At 43.2% G+C, this 16,431-nt stretch overlaps 1 protein-coding gene across 1 annotated transcript in view; it reads right to left on the reverse strand.

The window, feature by feature from the left end:
* LOC137643809 (116 kDa U5 small nuclear ribonucleoprotein component) overlaps positions 1-14,433 on the reverse strand; it is a 31,329-nt gene extending 16,896 nt beyond the window's left edge. Inside the window, exon 1 of the mRNA XM_068376496.1 lies at positions 14,284-14,433. The gene's annotated coding sequence lies outside the window, so the exon portion shown is untranslated. The remainder of the gene's footprint in view (positions 1-14,283) is intronic.
* Between the last annotated feature and the right edge of the window lie 1,998 nt (positions 14,434-16,431).

Consider the following 16,431-nt stretch of genomic DNA (forward strand, 5'->3'; position numbering starts at 1 on the left):
TCGTATTAAAAAATCTGATAAAATATGACAAAGCATTCTTTGACATAGGCAATGATGGTTTCTTAACTGAGCACCATAATGCCTCAGATTTACCTCGTAATGACTTAGTACGAGCTAAATAGAACTTAAGAGCTCTAACAGGACATAATACTCTTTCCAGTTCGTTGCCTACGATCTCTGATAAGCAAGGAATATCAAAAGATTTAGGCCAAGGACAAGAAGGCAGTTCATTTTTTTGGCCAGGAAACCAAGTTGAAGTGAACAAGTGGCTTTTTCTGTAGAAAAAACCGATGTTCTTACTGAAGGCATGAAGTTCACTGACCCTTTTAGCCGAAGCCAAGCACACTAGGAAAAGTGTCTTGAGGGTGAGATCCTTCAGGGAGGCTGAATGTAATGGCTCAAACCTGTCTGACATGAGGAACCTTAGGACCACGTCTAAGTTCCATCCAGGAGTTGCCAAACGACGTTCCTTAGAGGTCTCGAAAGACTTAAGGAGATCTTGGAGATCTTTATTGTTGGAAAGATCTAAGCCTCTATGTCGAAAGACCGAAGCCAACATGCTCCTGTAGCCCTTAATCGTGGGAGCTGAAAAGGAGCGAACCTTTCTCAGATGTAAAAGAAAATCTGCGATTTGGGCTACAGAGGTACTGGACGAGGACACAGATGCTGACTTGCACCAGTCTCAAAAGACTTCCCACTTCGACTGGTATACTCTAATGGTAGAAGCTCTCCTCGCTCTTGCAATCGCACTGGCTGCCTCCTTCGAAAAGCCTCGAGCTCTTGAGAGTCTTTCGATAGTCTGAAGGAAGTCAGACGAAGAGCGGGGAGGCTTTGATGGACATTCTTTACGTGGGGCTGACGTAACAGATCTACCCTTAGGGGAAGACTTCTTGGAAAGTCTACCAGCCATTGAAGTACCTCGGTGAACCACTCTCTCGCGGGCCAGAGGGTAGCAACCAACGTCAACCTTGTCCCTTCGTGAGAGGCGAACTTCTGCAGTACAGTACCTTGTTGACTATCTTGAATGGTGGGAATGCATATAAGTCCAGAAGAGACCAATCCAGTAGAAACGCATCTATGTGGATTGCTTCTGTATCTAGGACTGGAGAGCAATAGATTGGTAACCTTTTGGTCAACGAGGAGGCAAAGAGGTCTATGGTGGGTTGACCCCAAGTAGCCCAAAGACTCTTGCCCACGTCCTTGTGGAGGGTCCATTCCGTGGGTATCACCTGACCCCTCCGACTGAGACAGTCTGCCAAGACGTTCAAGTCCCCCTGGATGAATCTCGTCAACAGGGAGATGCCTCGATTTCTTTACCATAAGAGAAGGTCCCTTGCGATCTCGAGCAGCGTGAAGGAGTGTGTGCCTCCTTGCTTGGAGATGTACGCCAAAGTTGTGGTGTTGTCTGAGTTGACCTCTACCACTTAGTTTCGAAGAAGCTTTCGAATATCATCAAGGCCAAGTGGACTGCTAATAGCTCCTTGCCGTTGATGTGCATGCTCTTCTGACTTGAGGTCCACAGACCCGAGCATTCCCGATCGTCCAGGGTCGCACCCCAACCCAAATCCGACGCGTCTGAGAACAACACGTGGTTTGGGTTCTTGACTGCTAGGGATAGTCCCTCTCTCAGACTGATATTGCTGTCCCACCATTTCAGGCATGCCTTTACTGGTTCGGAGACTGGGAATGATACCGTCTCTAACGTCTTGTCCTAGTTCCAGTGAGAGGCTAGATGGAACCGGAGAGGAAGAAGGTGTAGTCTCCCTAGTGAGACAAACTGCTCCAGGGATGAGAGAGTCCCTACGAGACTGTTCCAACTCCTGACTGAACAAACGTTTTCTTTTCAGCATTAGTTGGACTTCGAGCAGGGCTTGTTCTATTCGGTGGCAGACGGAAAAGCCCGAAAAAAACTGGACTGCGAATCTCCATCCCCAAATATATAATAATCTGGGATGGGATCAGTTGGGACTTTTACGATGACCAAAAGCCCCAACTCCCTGGCCAGACTCAACGTCCAATGTAGATCCTGCAGACAGCGAAGACTGGACGATGCTCTGAGAAGCCAGTCGTCCAAGTACAGGGAGGCTCGGATCCCCGATAGATGGAGGGATTTTGCCACATTCCTCATGAGCCTCGTAAACACGAGAGGCGCAGGACTGAGGCCAAAGCACAGGGCTCGAAACTGGTACCCCACATTCCTGTAAACAAACCTCAGAAACGGTTGGGAATCCGGGTGTATAGGAATGTGGAAGTATGCCTCCTGAAGGTCGAGAGAGACCATCCAGTCGCCTTCCATAAATGCTGTCAAGACAGCCTGGTAGACTTCATCGTGAAGTTTGTCTTGACAATGAACACATTGAGCGCACTTGCCTCTTACGTACTCCTGCAGTGAACATGGCTGCCAGATCATTGGAGCCATCCCTGAGGGACTTGTTCCTGCAGAGAACGTGGCTGTCAGATCATTGGAGCCATCCCTGAAAGCCTTGTTTATGCATGACATAATTGTACAGCCAAACTTCAAACGCTCGAAAATAGCTCTGAAGTCGACCTGTAAAATCTTGGAGCGTCTCATGGCCAGGCGCCAGGGAGAGTCTATGAGGTTTGAGAAGTCTATCTGGGCAGAGGCAGGAACTCCCAAGCCGAGAACTTCTCTCGTGTCATATCTGACTCTCGCTCTATAAGCCAGCTTAAAAGTAGGGAAAGCAAAGGCTGTCTCCCCCAAACTCCTCCTGGTGATAAACCAGTCGCCTAGCAAACGTAAAGCTCTCTTAGAAGAGCGAGAGAGCACTAGCTTATAAAACAACGGCTTCGAAGTAGCTAGGCCTAGTGTAAACTCTGACGTTTAGGCGAACGAGGAGCAGCAGTTACAAAAAGATCCGGACAAAGATCCTTAAAAATCAGCATGATTTATTTAAAGTCCATAGAGGGCTAAGCAGCTTTAGGCTCCTCTCCGCCTGACAGAGTCCTCAAGGGAATATCAGTAGGAGGGGGAACAGCAACTTCCTTATCTGAAGGAACATTGTCCGACAATAGCCGAGTCTCAAGCAAGGGAGAGACCTACCGTGGTGGCAATGCTTTACAAGCAGAGTCCACACGCACTAGTGCATTAGTAGCGGACCAGGACGCAACGTCATGTAACTGCTTGACAGTCTGTGAACTGTCAACAACAACAGGTGTGTGAGGACGCACAGCGTCCACCCGAGACTGCTTTGACCGCCTAGTCTGAGCAGTCAAAACAACTCTAGACTGCGGATGTTGACGCTCAGCGTCAAAACAAGTCAACTCCGATGGTTGGCGAACGTCCTGAACGTCAACAGGGGCATCAGCAAGTTGCCTAACGTCCAAATGCGGCTGAAAATCCACACGAGACCGCATCGAGTGTGGTTCTAAACAAACTGACTGACGTGACTTGGCTACACCAACGTCAACAGGACGCACAAAGGTTCGTTTGGGCGGCTGAAGGCCAGGATCTCGATGAGATAAACGGCTAGGACCAACGTGAACCTTATCGGCAGAATAGTCTTCCATAAGAGAGGCAAGCTTATTCTGCATGTCTTGCCGTACAACCCATTTAGGATCAACGGGAATGGTTGCGGTAAGAGACGAGGGTAACGTCTGTGACTGCAAAACCTTGCCTACAAAAAGACTCTCGGAGTCTGTGTTACGCTTTTGTTTAGGCGGAGAGCAGTCTTCCGATGACTGCATAGGGTCAGAGCTGTCCTAATAGTTAAAACCAGGACGCTGGACCTGTCCTGAAAGGACTGACTTTCGCTTAAAGGGCCTCGAAACCTTGTTACACGGTTTCTTATGCGAAAAGCCTTCGGATGACGAGGAGAAAATCGTCTCTCTCGCCTTACGGTAGGGGTGATCTTGGTGAGATACGCCTGATACCATAGAGGGAACGTCTGTTCGCTGATCAAGGCCTCTCGAACCCATAAGTCGTACGACATTACTTCTCCCCTGGGCTTGGGAGCTTGCAAGAGGTCCCGGACTAGGCGAACGACAGGCACGAACAGACGAACCCTCGGTCGCAACACTGATAACACTTTGCGCAATATCACTTTATCACTACGATTTTCTGTTTTGCACTTATTTCACTGAAATCGAATTTTTTTAACAATTCACATTAGGTATGAATAAAACTGATTTCTACCTGAAGCACGCAATTCTACCCTCATCAAAAGGTTATAATTGCGAAATCAGTCGTATAATGTAAGCACAGTAATACAAGCAAAAAAAACAGTAAACATATTTTAAGATAAAAAGATCAGTGGCTGGGGAAGAGACTAAACACTAGTTCATTCAAAACTACGTTTTCAATCTCTCACCGTACAGTGCCTTGGGACGAGAATAAAAACTAAAAACGTTTTATCCTTTCTCCCCGTACAGAGACTAGGGACGAGAGTAACTCGAGAACAACGTTACTCGCTTGGGACGAGAATAAAGATCGGAACGTTCTCTCTCCTCTCTCTCTCTCCGTCTCTATCTCTCTCTCTCTCTCTCTCTCTTGATTTCGCACCGAAGAGAAGAGCCCACTTACGTTTCGTCAAAAAAACAGGTTATTTGACCAAAGGAAAAAACTGAAAGGTTTTTCAATTAAAAAGTTCCTTTAAAATAGAATTTAAAACATTTAAGCTTTGAAAGAAGAATGAACAAAACGTCAGAATCGATTTACTCTTTCTGCAAAGTGAAACCGTGATACTCTCTCTCTCTATCGTAACGATAGAGCGCAAACTGCGTAGCATAAATAAACTAAACGTTAGTTCATCTTTGAAACAGTACGAAGACTATTCAAAGAAAATCTTTCATAAAATATCTACTAAAAAATATTCATTTAATAAGTTTTAAATCATTAGCTCTGTAAAAGTTATTTACGATTGAAAGGGCTCAACGTTGTTTAACTTCGGTTTCCAAGTTAGGACCGCCTACTCTCAGGAAAGGTCGCATATAAACAAATCATTAAAATTTATCTTGATGTTTATTATAAATGGAAAGCTAATCGAAGAGGCCTAATAAAGGCGGGTGAGATATAAAATATATAGAGGAAAATCTATAATTAATTTATAACATAATAAGATAATTGCTAAAAGCCTAAAACACACTTCCGTACTAAGGGAAGGGTCGGCCATTTAAAAGTCAAAGAAAGTCCAAAAAAAAACAATCCAAAGTCATCAAAAATTAAATCTATCCAAAACGAGTTCAAGATTTAAGTTGAAGATAAAACACCTGCACTGCGAAAGCTCAAACCAAAATGAAGTACTTCACCAAATATGTTGAGAAAACTCCAGGTTTTACAGCGAGTAATGATACGTCTTGTCGTCAAGGTCGACAGAGAAGAATTGAAGGGTTTGTTTACATGCAAGAGTGGTATCTGGCCGATAGTTGGCGCTGGTGGTCACACCCGCAACCTTCATAGCGATCGCTTGCGAGTTTTTGAGTGTGTTTTCTGTCGAGCCGCTGAGTAGCAGCTATTATATATTCACCGGCTAAGTTAAATATTTAAAAATCTAAAATTTTGTCCAACATTCCATTCCTTCATCATTGCCTTTATCAAAATAACCTCTTCCTCTACAGACATACCCAACATTTGCAAGGAATTGTAGTATTATCCTTTACTGTAGTGATAGTACTGTACATATATTACAGTAATATACACTACAGTACAGTATTACTAGACAGGAACAACAGTGCTTTGTTGTTATACTGTGCTACAAGAGTATCATGACTACTGGGTAAAATTATAGTTCCGGTCAGGACATCGACAACTGTACTGTAGCCTTACCATGTATAGTGTACACATGTGCACATGTACTCTACACTTACTGATATGTATTCATTTAATTACGAATTACCTATATTGTGATACAAACTAAGTAAAAATAATATTAGGCAGTACTTAGTGTGTTAATTGTATAGGAAATGGGCAGTGAGTTGTTAGGTTAGGAGTTATCCCACCCTATGGCACCAAATATACACAAGATCGCACCTGTCTCTGATACCTAACCATTGCGAAAAGTGGGGGGTGACTGTAATAAGAAAGTTAACTCCTGTTCCAACCAACTACATACAACCTAGGGGTGAACGTAGTTCGTTGGGACAAGTGTATACATACTTATTACTTGTAAAAGTATTTTTCCTTTACAAAATATGATTGCATTACCATGCTAGGAGTTAGACAGGTTACAAATCAAACACATAGTAAGCTAAGAATACAGTAGTGTAAGGGGGGTAGCAAAGGGACATTACCCACCCGTTAGGTAAGGACACAGCTAGTAGGTTAGGTTAAGTTGGGAAGTTTTGGTGGTAATTTTTTATTGTATTACAGGGTGAGATTTTGAACAGAAAATATATGTTTTCCTATAGAAAAATGTTATTTTCATTAGTAAAATAAATTTTTGAATATACTTACCCGATAATCATGTAGCTGTCAACTCCGTTGCCCGACAGAATTCTACGGGAGGGATACGCCAGCTATCACTATACTAGAAGGGGGTGTACTCACAAGCGCCATCTGTGGCCAGGTACTACAGTACTTGTTGTTGTCGCCACCTCACTTTTTCCTCGGTCCACTGGTTCTCTATGGGGAGGAAGGGTGGGTCAATTAAATCATGATTATCGGGTAAGTATATTCAAAAATTTATTTTACTAAAGAAAATAACATTTTTCAATATTAAACTTACCCGATAATCATGTAGCTGATTCACACCCACGGGGGTGGGTGAAAAACCAGTGTACAAGACTAAAGGATAGCTAAGTATCCCGTATTTCATATAATCAGTTATCCACAATAACAATGAAATAATAAGTACCTGGTAAGGAAGTCGACTTGAACCGTTATTCTGCCTTTAATAAGATCGTCTTCCTTACTGAGCGCAGCGTTCCTCTTGGAAGGCTGAATCAACTCAAAGGTGCTAAAGTATCAAGGGCTGCAACCCATACTAAAGGACCTCATCACAACCTTTAACCTCGGCGCTTCTCAAGAAAGAATTGACCACCCGCCAAATCAACAAGGATGTGGAAGGCTTCTTAGCCGACCGTACAACCCATAAAAAGTATTCAAGAGAAAGGTTAAAAGGTTATGGGATTATGGGAATGTAGTGGCTGAGCCCTCGCCTACTACTGCATTCGTTGCTACGAATGGTCCCAGGGTGTAGCAGTACTCGTAAAGAGACTGGACATCTTTGAGATAGAATGATGCGAACACTGACTTGCTTCTCCAATAGGTTGCATCCATAACACTCTGCAGAGAATGGCTCTGTTTGAAGGCCACAGAAGTAGCCACAGCTCCCACTTCATGTGTCCTTACCTTCAGCAAAGCAAGGTCTTCTTCCTTCAGATGAGAATGTGTTTCTCTAATCAGAAGCCTGAATAGTAAGAAACTGAGTTCTTAGAACTTGGAAAAGAAGGTTTCTTGATAGCACACTATAAGGCTTCTGATAGTCCTCGAAAAGGTTAAGACCTTTTTAGAAAGTACCTAAGAGCTCTAACTGGGCAAAGTACTCTCTCCAGTTCATTCCCCACCAAGTTGGACAGGCTTGGGATCTCGAACGACTTAGGCCAAGGACGTGAAGGAAGCTCGTTTAGCAAAAACCGAGCTGCAAGGAACATGTAGCCGTTTCAGATGTGAAAACTATGATCCTGCTGAAGGCGTGGATCTCACTTACTCTTTTAGCTGTTGTCAAGCACACGAGGAAAAGAGTTTTTAACGTGAGGTCCTAAAAAGAGGCTGATTGGAGAGGTTCAAATCTTGATGACATAAGGAACCTTAGGACCACGTCTAGATTCCAGCCTGGAGTGGACAACCGACGTTCCTTTGAGGTCTCAAAAGACCTAGGGAGGTCCTGTAGATCTTTGTTGGTGGAAAGATCCAAGCCTCTGTGGCGGAAAACCGCTGCCAACATACTTCTGTAACCCTTGATCGTAGGAGCTGAAAGGGATCTTACTTTCCTTAGATATAACAGGAAGTCAGCAATCTGGGTTACAGTGGTACTGGTTGAGGAAACTGCATTGGTCTTGTACCAGCTACGGAAGACTTCCCCAAGAGACTGATAGATTCCGAGAGTGGATGTTCTCCTTGCTTTGGCAATCGCTCTGGCTGCCTCCTTCGAAAAAGTCCCTAGCTCTTGAGAGTCTTTCGAAAGTCTGAAGGCAGTCAGACGAAGAGCGTGGAGAATTGGGTGTACCTTCTTTACGTGAGGTAGACGTAGAAGGTTCACTCCTAGAGGAAGAGTCCTGGGAATGTTGACCAGCCATTGCAGTACCTCTAAGAACCATTCTCTCGCGGGCCAGAGCGGAGCCAACCAACGTCAGCCGTGTCCCTTGCGAGAGGAGAACTTCTGAAGTACCCTGTTGACAATCTTGAACGGCGGGAATGCATACAGGTCGAGATGGAACCAATCCAGCAGAAAAGCATCCACGTGAACTGCTGCTGGGTCTGGAATCGGAGAACAATACAACAGGAGTCTCTAGGTTATCGAGGTAGCGAACAGATCTATGGTTGGCTGACCCCAAAGGGCCCAAAGTCTGCTGCAAACATTCTTGTGAAGGGTCCACTCTGTGGGGATGATCTGACCCTTGCGGCTGAGGTGATCTGCCATGACATTCATACCGCCCTGAATGAACCTCGTTACCAGCGTGAGCTTTCGATCTTTAGACCAGATGAGGAGGTCCCCTGCGATCTAGAACAACTTCCACGAAAGAGTCCCTCCCTGCTTGAAGATGTAAGCCAGGGCTGTGGTGTTGTCAGAGTCCACCTCCACCACTTTGTTAAGCTGGAGGGACTTGAAGTTTATCAAGGCCAGAATAACCGCCAACAACTCCTTGCAATTGATGTGAAGTGTCCTTTGCTCCTGATTCCATGTTCCCGAGCATTCTTATCCGTCCAAAGTCGCACCCCAGCCCGTGTCTGATGCGTCCGAGAGGAGACGGCGGTCGGGTTTCTGAACAGCCAAAGGTAGACTTCCTTGAGAAGAAAGCTGTTCTTACACCACGCGAGAAGACCTTCTCTCTTCGGAAACAGGAACTGAGACCGTCTCTAGCGTCATGTCCTTTATCCAGTGAGCAGCTAGATGATACTGAAGGGGGGGGAGGTGGAGTCTCCCTAACACGATGAACAGGGCCAGCGATGAAAGTGTCCCTGTTAGACTCATCCACTACCTGACTGAGCATCGGTTCCTTCTCAGCATGCTCTGGATGCATTCTAGGGCTTGGAAGATCCTTGGGGCCGACGGAAAAGCCCGAAAAGCTCGACTCTGAAGATCCATACCCAGGGAGACAATGATCTGGGATGGGACGAGCTAAGACTCCTCAAAATTGACCAGGAGGCCCAGTTCCTTGGTCAGATCCATAGTCCATTTGAGAATCTCCAGACAGCGACGACTTGTGGGAGCTCTTAAAAGCCAGTCGTCTGACGGAGCCGGACACAAGATCATGGTACTGCTGCACAGTCTGTGAACTGTCAACCATGGGGAAGCGAGGAAGTACAGTGACAACCCGAAGCTGTCTAGACTGTCTGGGTCGTACAGACAACTCCTTATCGGGTTGCTAAGGTTGCCGTACTGCGTCACAACAAGTCACTCCTGCTGGTTGTTGAACGTCTTCCCAGTGACACACTGACTCCGTAAACAAAAAATCCTCTAAAAAGGACTAAGTTTGGACTGCATGTCTTGCAACACAGCTCAAGGACTATGGGAGCAGGTGTGGTAACAGACGGGATTAGCGACTGAAGTGGGACCATTACAATCCCTGGAAGCATGTTATGCTTAAATAAAAGTCCATAGGAGGCTACGCAGCTAAAGGCTCCTCTCCAAATGACAGAGTCCTCAAGGGAATATCAGAAGGAGGGAGAAAAGCACTTTCTCATCTACAGGGACCATATCCGAGAAAAGCTAAGTTCTCTCAGTGAGGGTTACACTGTGCAAACGCAGCAGACTAGAAGGCAACGTTAAGAAACTGCTTGACAGTCTAGTGAGTTGGCAACAACCAAAGATGTGTGACTGAGAAGCATGCGGTAAGGTATGCAGAGCCTGTTGTATGCAGAGCATGCTGTAAGCAGAGCATGCTGTATGCAGAGCATGCTGTATGTAGAACATGCTGTAAGGTAAGCAGAGCGTGTTGCATGGCGTGTAACATTTCTCAGAAATTCCATGACCAGTGCTAGAGTGAGTAATATCGCATTACCGTCCATTGAAAGTGCACGTGCCGAGGGAATTGATTTAGACTGTTTTGTTGATGAATTTGATAGCCGGCATGATAATCGTAGAATTAAGCTACACTAAATGTACTATAATCTACTTCACCTCCGGAAAGGGAAACTCGCCCTGTTGGCAACACTGCATTACTACATGCATGCTTGCAAGGGGTTTAATATCAACATAATATTACCTTACATTCATAACTCATGATTTTTGCCATATTTGCGATTTGTTAAAAATATATTGCAAGGAATACAAATATATTTTTAAATAAGTAATACAAATAACCTCCATTATCATAATGTTTGAAAATGGAGGTAAGGTATGCTGAACAGCAGAGTCAGAACGAGCTGGAACAACAATAGTTGTGGTTTCCTCTTCAAGACTCTGTTGAGGGAACACCTGAGGCTCAGTCTGCAAAGGCTGATCAAAAGAAGTAGCAGAAGGTAGGCGCATGGGTGGAGGAGGTTGACTCCTGGCATGAGTGGCTGAACTCAAGGGTTGCGCTTGCTGAGTGGTTGGCGGAAGCGCAGTAGCAAGTTCCTGAGGAACGAGTTGACGTTCCTGCGGTGTGAGCTGAGAGCGATGAGGTAGTGGCTGCGCAGAACGCAGTAAATGTCTCGCAAGTTGAGGCTCCTGAGGCGCAAGGCTAAGGTGTTGAGGTGCTTGCCTTGAGGAGGGTTGAGCTCGCTGCAGCGAGAGCTGAGGAGACTGACTCATGGATGGGAGAGGTTGTTGTACCTCAAGCGAGTGTTGCCTCACTGGTGGAACAGCAAGTGGAAGCGGAGGAAGAGAGGTATAAGCCTCCTGTTCCCATTGCTGAGGTTGCCTTAAGGAAGGCGGAGGGAGCTGCACACCACTGGGATCAGTAAACTCATAACGTGGCTCAACATCGTACGCCTGGCAGGCGGTACTGCGGTCAGGCGGAGCGAGCGCAGGCGGAGCGAGCGCAGGCGGAGGCGCAACCTTCTCAGCCCGACACTCACGCATCAAGACCGAAAGTTGTGACTGCATGGACTGCAGTAGAGTCAACTTGGGGTCGGCAGACACTAAAGTCTGCTGAGGTAAAGCCTTAACAGCAGAGATCTGTTGCGGCAGAACCTTACTCCTCTTAGGCGGAGTGCGTTCAACTGATGACTGCGGCGAGTCAGAGCTTTGAACTCTAACTTCGTACGTCTGGCATAGGTCTGGACTTTACGTTTAAGAGGTCTTGAGACCTGAGACCAGCGTTTTCTCCCCTAAATTTCTTCTGCAGACGAGCAAAATAAGGGCTCAATCGTCTGCGGGTGGGAGTGACGGTCTCTGTAAGACACGCCCGCAACCACCGAGGATACTTCTGTGCGCCGATCAAGGCCTGCCGAACCCTTTTGCCCTTCGACATTGCTTCTCCCCTGGGCTTGGGAGCTTGCAAGAGGTCCCGGACTGGGAGGACGACTGGCACGCACAGAAGTACCCTCACGCACAACACTGACACACTTTGCGCTAATCACTTATCACTTTGATTTTCTGTTTGCACTTATTTCACTGAACTCGAAACTTTAAGTGGTTTGTACCTGAAACACGCAATTCTATCCTTTCTCAAAAGTTAGTAATTGCGAAAACAGAATTACAATGTAACAGAAAAATCTAATGAAAGATAAATAATTCAGTGGCTGGAAAGAGACTAAACACTAGATCACTCTAGAAACGTTTACCTTCTTCCCCTAAAGAGACTAGGGAGAAGAGCAAAAACGATAACAACGTTACTCGCTTGAATGAAACGTTTATCCTCCTCTTTCTCCCTCCGTCTCTATCTCTCTCTCTCTTGACTTAGAACCTGAGAGAAGAGCCCAATCATATATATCGTTAAAACATATTATTGTTAAAGGAAAAAACTGAAATATTTCCCAAAATGAAAAGTTCCTTTATTAGAATTAAAACCATTAAGTTAAGAAAGAATGAACAAAACGCTAGACACGGTTACTCTTACTGCAACGTGACACCGTGAAAATTCTTTCTCTATCGTAACGATAGAGCGCAAGTTGAACGTTCTGAACGTCAACAACTGCAGAGACAAAACAAAACGTTAGTTCAACTTTGAAAACAGTACGAGACTATCAAAGAAATTCTTTCAAAGACATTAAAATAGCATAATATGTTAACAGGTAAAACCGAAATGACGGGCTCAATGTTAATTAACTTCGGTACCAAGAAAAGACCGCCTACTATTAGGAAAGGTCGAATATAAACAAATATAAAAATTAATTTTAATAAGTTTATAATAAAAGTAAGTTAATCGAAGAGGCCTATAAAAGGCGGAGAGATATAAAATAAATCTATAACAAAACTAAGAAAGAGAGTCTATACTCTCTTAGACACCAACACTTCCGACTAAGGGAAGGGTCGGCCATTTAAAGGTGAAAGAGAGTTCATACTCTCTTCGTCACCATAAAAATTAAATTAATTCCAAACGCTAGCTAAGCTAACAAAGAAGTTTCCAGTATAGCGAATAGCTGCAAATTTAGAGAAATACTTCACCAAACCGTGAACAATACTCCAAAATCATAAGCGTATCCAAGAACGTCTAGCCGGAAGCACGACAGAGGAAAAAGTGAGGTGGCGACAACAACAAGTACTGTAGTACCTGGCCACAGGTGGCGCTTGTGAGTACACCCCCTTCTAGTATAGTGATAGCTGGCGTATCCCTCCCGTAGAATTCTGTCGGGCAACGGAGTTGACAGCTACATGATTATCGGGTAAGTTTAATATTGAAAATAACGTGATTTAACCGAATTTGATGTTCATTTCAATCGGAAACAAACAGATCAACCAATTCGGCTAACTTTAAGTTGCACGGTGTCACTTCTCTTACGAATGTACTGCGAACGATAACATTAGCAACGTTACCAATAATACACAGTGTTACCAACGTTGACGTATGGTACACAGAGTTTCCAACGGCACGCTGACATTACTAACGATAGCAATGATAGATATTTCCATACGTATTTTAAATAATTTCTCCATATAAGTTTTACCCAATATATAAAAAGTACAAAAAGGGCACAAAACCTAACCTAGCCTAGTAGTATGACAGGTCACAAAATAACATTTGATCTATATCGGACGTTGGCAGCACTGGTTACTGTATTTTTTCATGACACAATCTTTGCAACGGCGCCTCCAAAGTTTATTCAGATATACTGTTTTGTATTTTCCTCCGGTTATTATCATTTCAAGAAGGTAATGAATAGAGAAGAAAAGGCTTGTTTTACGTTTATATATCGATTCCCCAGTATGTTTTCCCCACCCAAAACCCCGAGTTCCCACTGGGGGTCCCCCATTAACGGAGGATATAGATGTATATATATTTCTGAAACTATTCATTTGCGACGGGAACGAGTGTCATTTTCGAAGAGAGCGTAATTTTTTCTATAAGAAAAAGTAGTTGTTTTCCTAGGTTACATGGCCCTGTAATACACTACAATGAAACCGTTTTGGTTAGGTAGTGTTCATGTGTAGAGGTTTTGCAAAGCAATGGACACAGTGTTTGTAGTACAGCGTCCACGTCTTACAAATTACTGGAAAAATGGGAAGAAAATTACCATCTTCTTTGCATGCGGAGGACCTGGCCGCTGATATACAAAGGCTCCAATATGTGGTTTAGTCTGGGTTTTTCCTTTTAGTAACACTAACAGGTATCGGAAAGGATCTTAAACAATAACGGTACAACCTCAACCAATATCAAGAATCCCAAACAATACGAGCCTAAAGAAAGCCTATCGAACTCCCATAGGCTAACGTCATTAGTAAGACCAGGGATTCAATCTACCGGTACGACCTCTTAGACAGACTTGGTCAGTCGGTACCAAGTCAGTAACAACAAATAGGGGTTATGAACGATCCTCTAGGGATTGTTAATGATTAACCGTACTTATAATCTACCAATCTTGCAGCTTAAGAAATTACAACATAATTAACAGAAGAAGACTGATAAAATGTGTCCACGAGAATGGGTCACTCTAACATTTACAGGACTATTTGCTAGAAATGAGCTTATTAAACTTGAGTGGGTACGTAGCCAAATTAGAGTTTATATTTATATATCTACCTTATTCTTGGTTACACTGGATAACTTTGGCAATCACTAATATAATACACAACTGATCATGTATATATATGAAATTAAACACGGCAAACGTAAAGACGGCGTTGTTTTGATTTTCTTCTTCTTCCTTAATTGAACGCGACTAACCGACAAAACGTTTAGCGTTCTTCTTCCTTAATTGTAATAATATGGAGATGACTAAACGTTTGACGTTCTTATTTCTTAATTGCAATATTATGGAGGTGACTAAATGACAAAATGTTTAACGTTCTTCTTTAATTGCAAAATTATGGAGGTGACAAAAAGACAAAACGTTTGATATTGTGATGCGCTATGTATGGAAGTTTCTTTGCATTCAGCTCCTTATGTCCTGTTTCTTTAGTGAATTTCAATAGGTTATGGATTTTACCATTATTATTTGTATGCTTAATTTGCGTATTACAATACAATGTGGAAATGGATAGTGACTACAAAATATCGATCATGAATAGAGAACAGATGTTAATGTTAATCATAGCAAGGTATTCTCTCAACTGATTCCAAGGTAGAATGGTATAAAATTAAAAATTCAGATTTTCATTAATAATGTTGTTTATGGTAAGGGTGAAATAAGCTTACAGTCTGTTACAGTATTATGTATAAGCCTAGAAGCTTTGCAACTATCTATTATGCAATAAAGTGCCCGCAAACTCATTTTGCGGAGAGCCCATTTGTTAAGGATCAGGAACCAAGAATGTTACAAATTTTATTAGATGGAAATAGAATGCTGAATATCAAAGCTTATAAGTAAGAAGGTTTTTTTTTTTTCTCTCTCTCTCTCTCTCTCTCTCTCTCTCTCTCTCTCTCTCTCTCTCTCTCTCTCTCTCTCTTTATATATATATATATATATATATATATATATATATATATATATATATATATATATATATATATATATATATATATATATATATATATATGTAAGAAGGCTCTCTCTCTCTCTCTCTCTCTCTCTCTCTCTCTCTCTCTCTCTCTCTCTCTCTCTCTCTCTCTCTCTCTCTCTCTCGCCATATATATATATATATATATATATATATATATATATATATATATATATATATATATATATATATATATATATATATATATATATATATATAACGGATTTTGAGCGAAGCGAAAAATCTATTTTTGGGTGAGATAGCCATGGCGTCCTGATGGAAGGTTCCTGTTTGGTAGCTTCCTTGGGTATAAGACTACTAAGATATTCCCAGAGAATTTAACCACAGGTTATCACAGAATTCTAACTTCTGGAGCGAGTATCTCAAAGGTTTCCCTTTAAGACATCGTAATACAACAGGGGACACGCATGTCTGAACGTGCCACATAGCTATCTTCACCCCGAACAGAGTTAATGCTTCGGTGTGTAAGGGCTGAGAATAGCTGGGAGCCGTTCCACAGCTAATCTCACTCGTGGCTACTACTGATACTCGAGACGTAAACAAACGGACGCCATTGCTCTGATGACGTCACGCCCGTCTTCATCCTGAAGCCAGTTGCTGCCCATCACCATGATACAATTGTGTAGGGTGGGAACAAAACTGGACGAAGTAGTAGGGAGGGTCCATCAGGACGCCATGGCTATCTCACCCAAAAATAGATTTTTCGCTTCGCTCAAAATCCGTTTTTTGGGCTCAAGCCATGGCGTCCTGATGGAAGAGTACCAGAGAATCAATGTATCGTGGTAGATTTTCCCCCAGTGTTAAGTGCCTAGGCATTGACAAAACAGCAAAGTAATCTTAGGTAAAGAACCATAGGAACGAAGTATCCTGCCCCCCATTGGTAGGAAGTTCCCATGGGCTATGCCGACGTCAAAGTGGTATTGAAGGGCTATTCATCCTGACAGAAGAACTTGAAGAACTTAGAGATGAAGCAGAATGTTTGATATTTGTATAGGAACATTCTGAATTAGACCAGTGGTGGTTGGGCACTGTGTATAGAGTTCATCTCTTGGTTATCAGAAGTAAGTATTCGTGTAGGAACCTTACTGAGACAGGGTGAATATAATTTAGGATTAGACATCTTAAATTCTTCATGACCATAAGAAAGGAGGAATAAATAAAACTATGACAGTATGTATTTCATAGTAGGTAGGAGCTGAAAGAGACGCAT

Source organism: Palaemon carinicauda, chromosome 7 (assembly GCF_036898095.1).
Source record: "Palaemon carinicauda isolate YSFRI2023 chromosome 7, ASM3689809v2, whole genome shotgun sequence".
Lineage (NCBI taxonomy): Eukaryota > Metazoa > Arthropoda > Malacostraca > Decapoda > Palaemonidae > Palaemon > Palaemon carinicauda.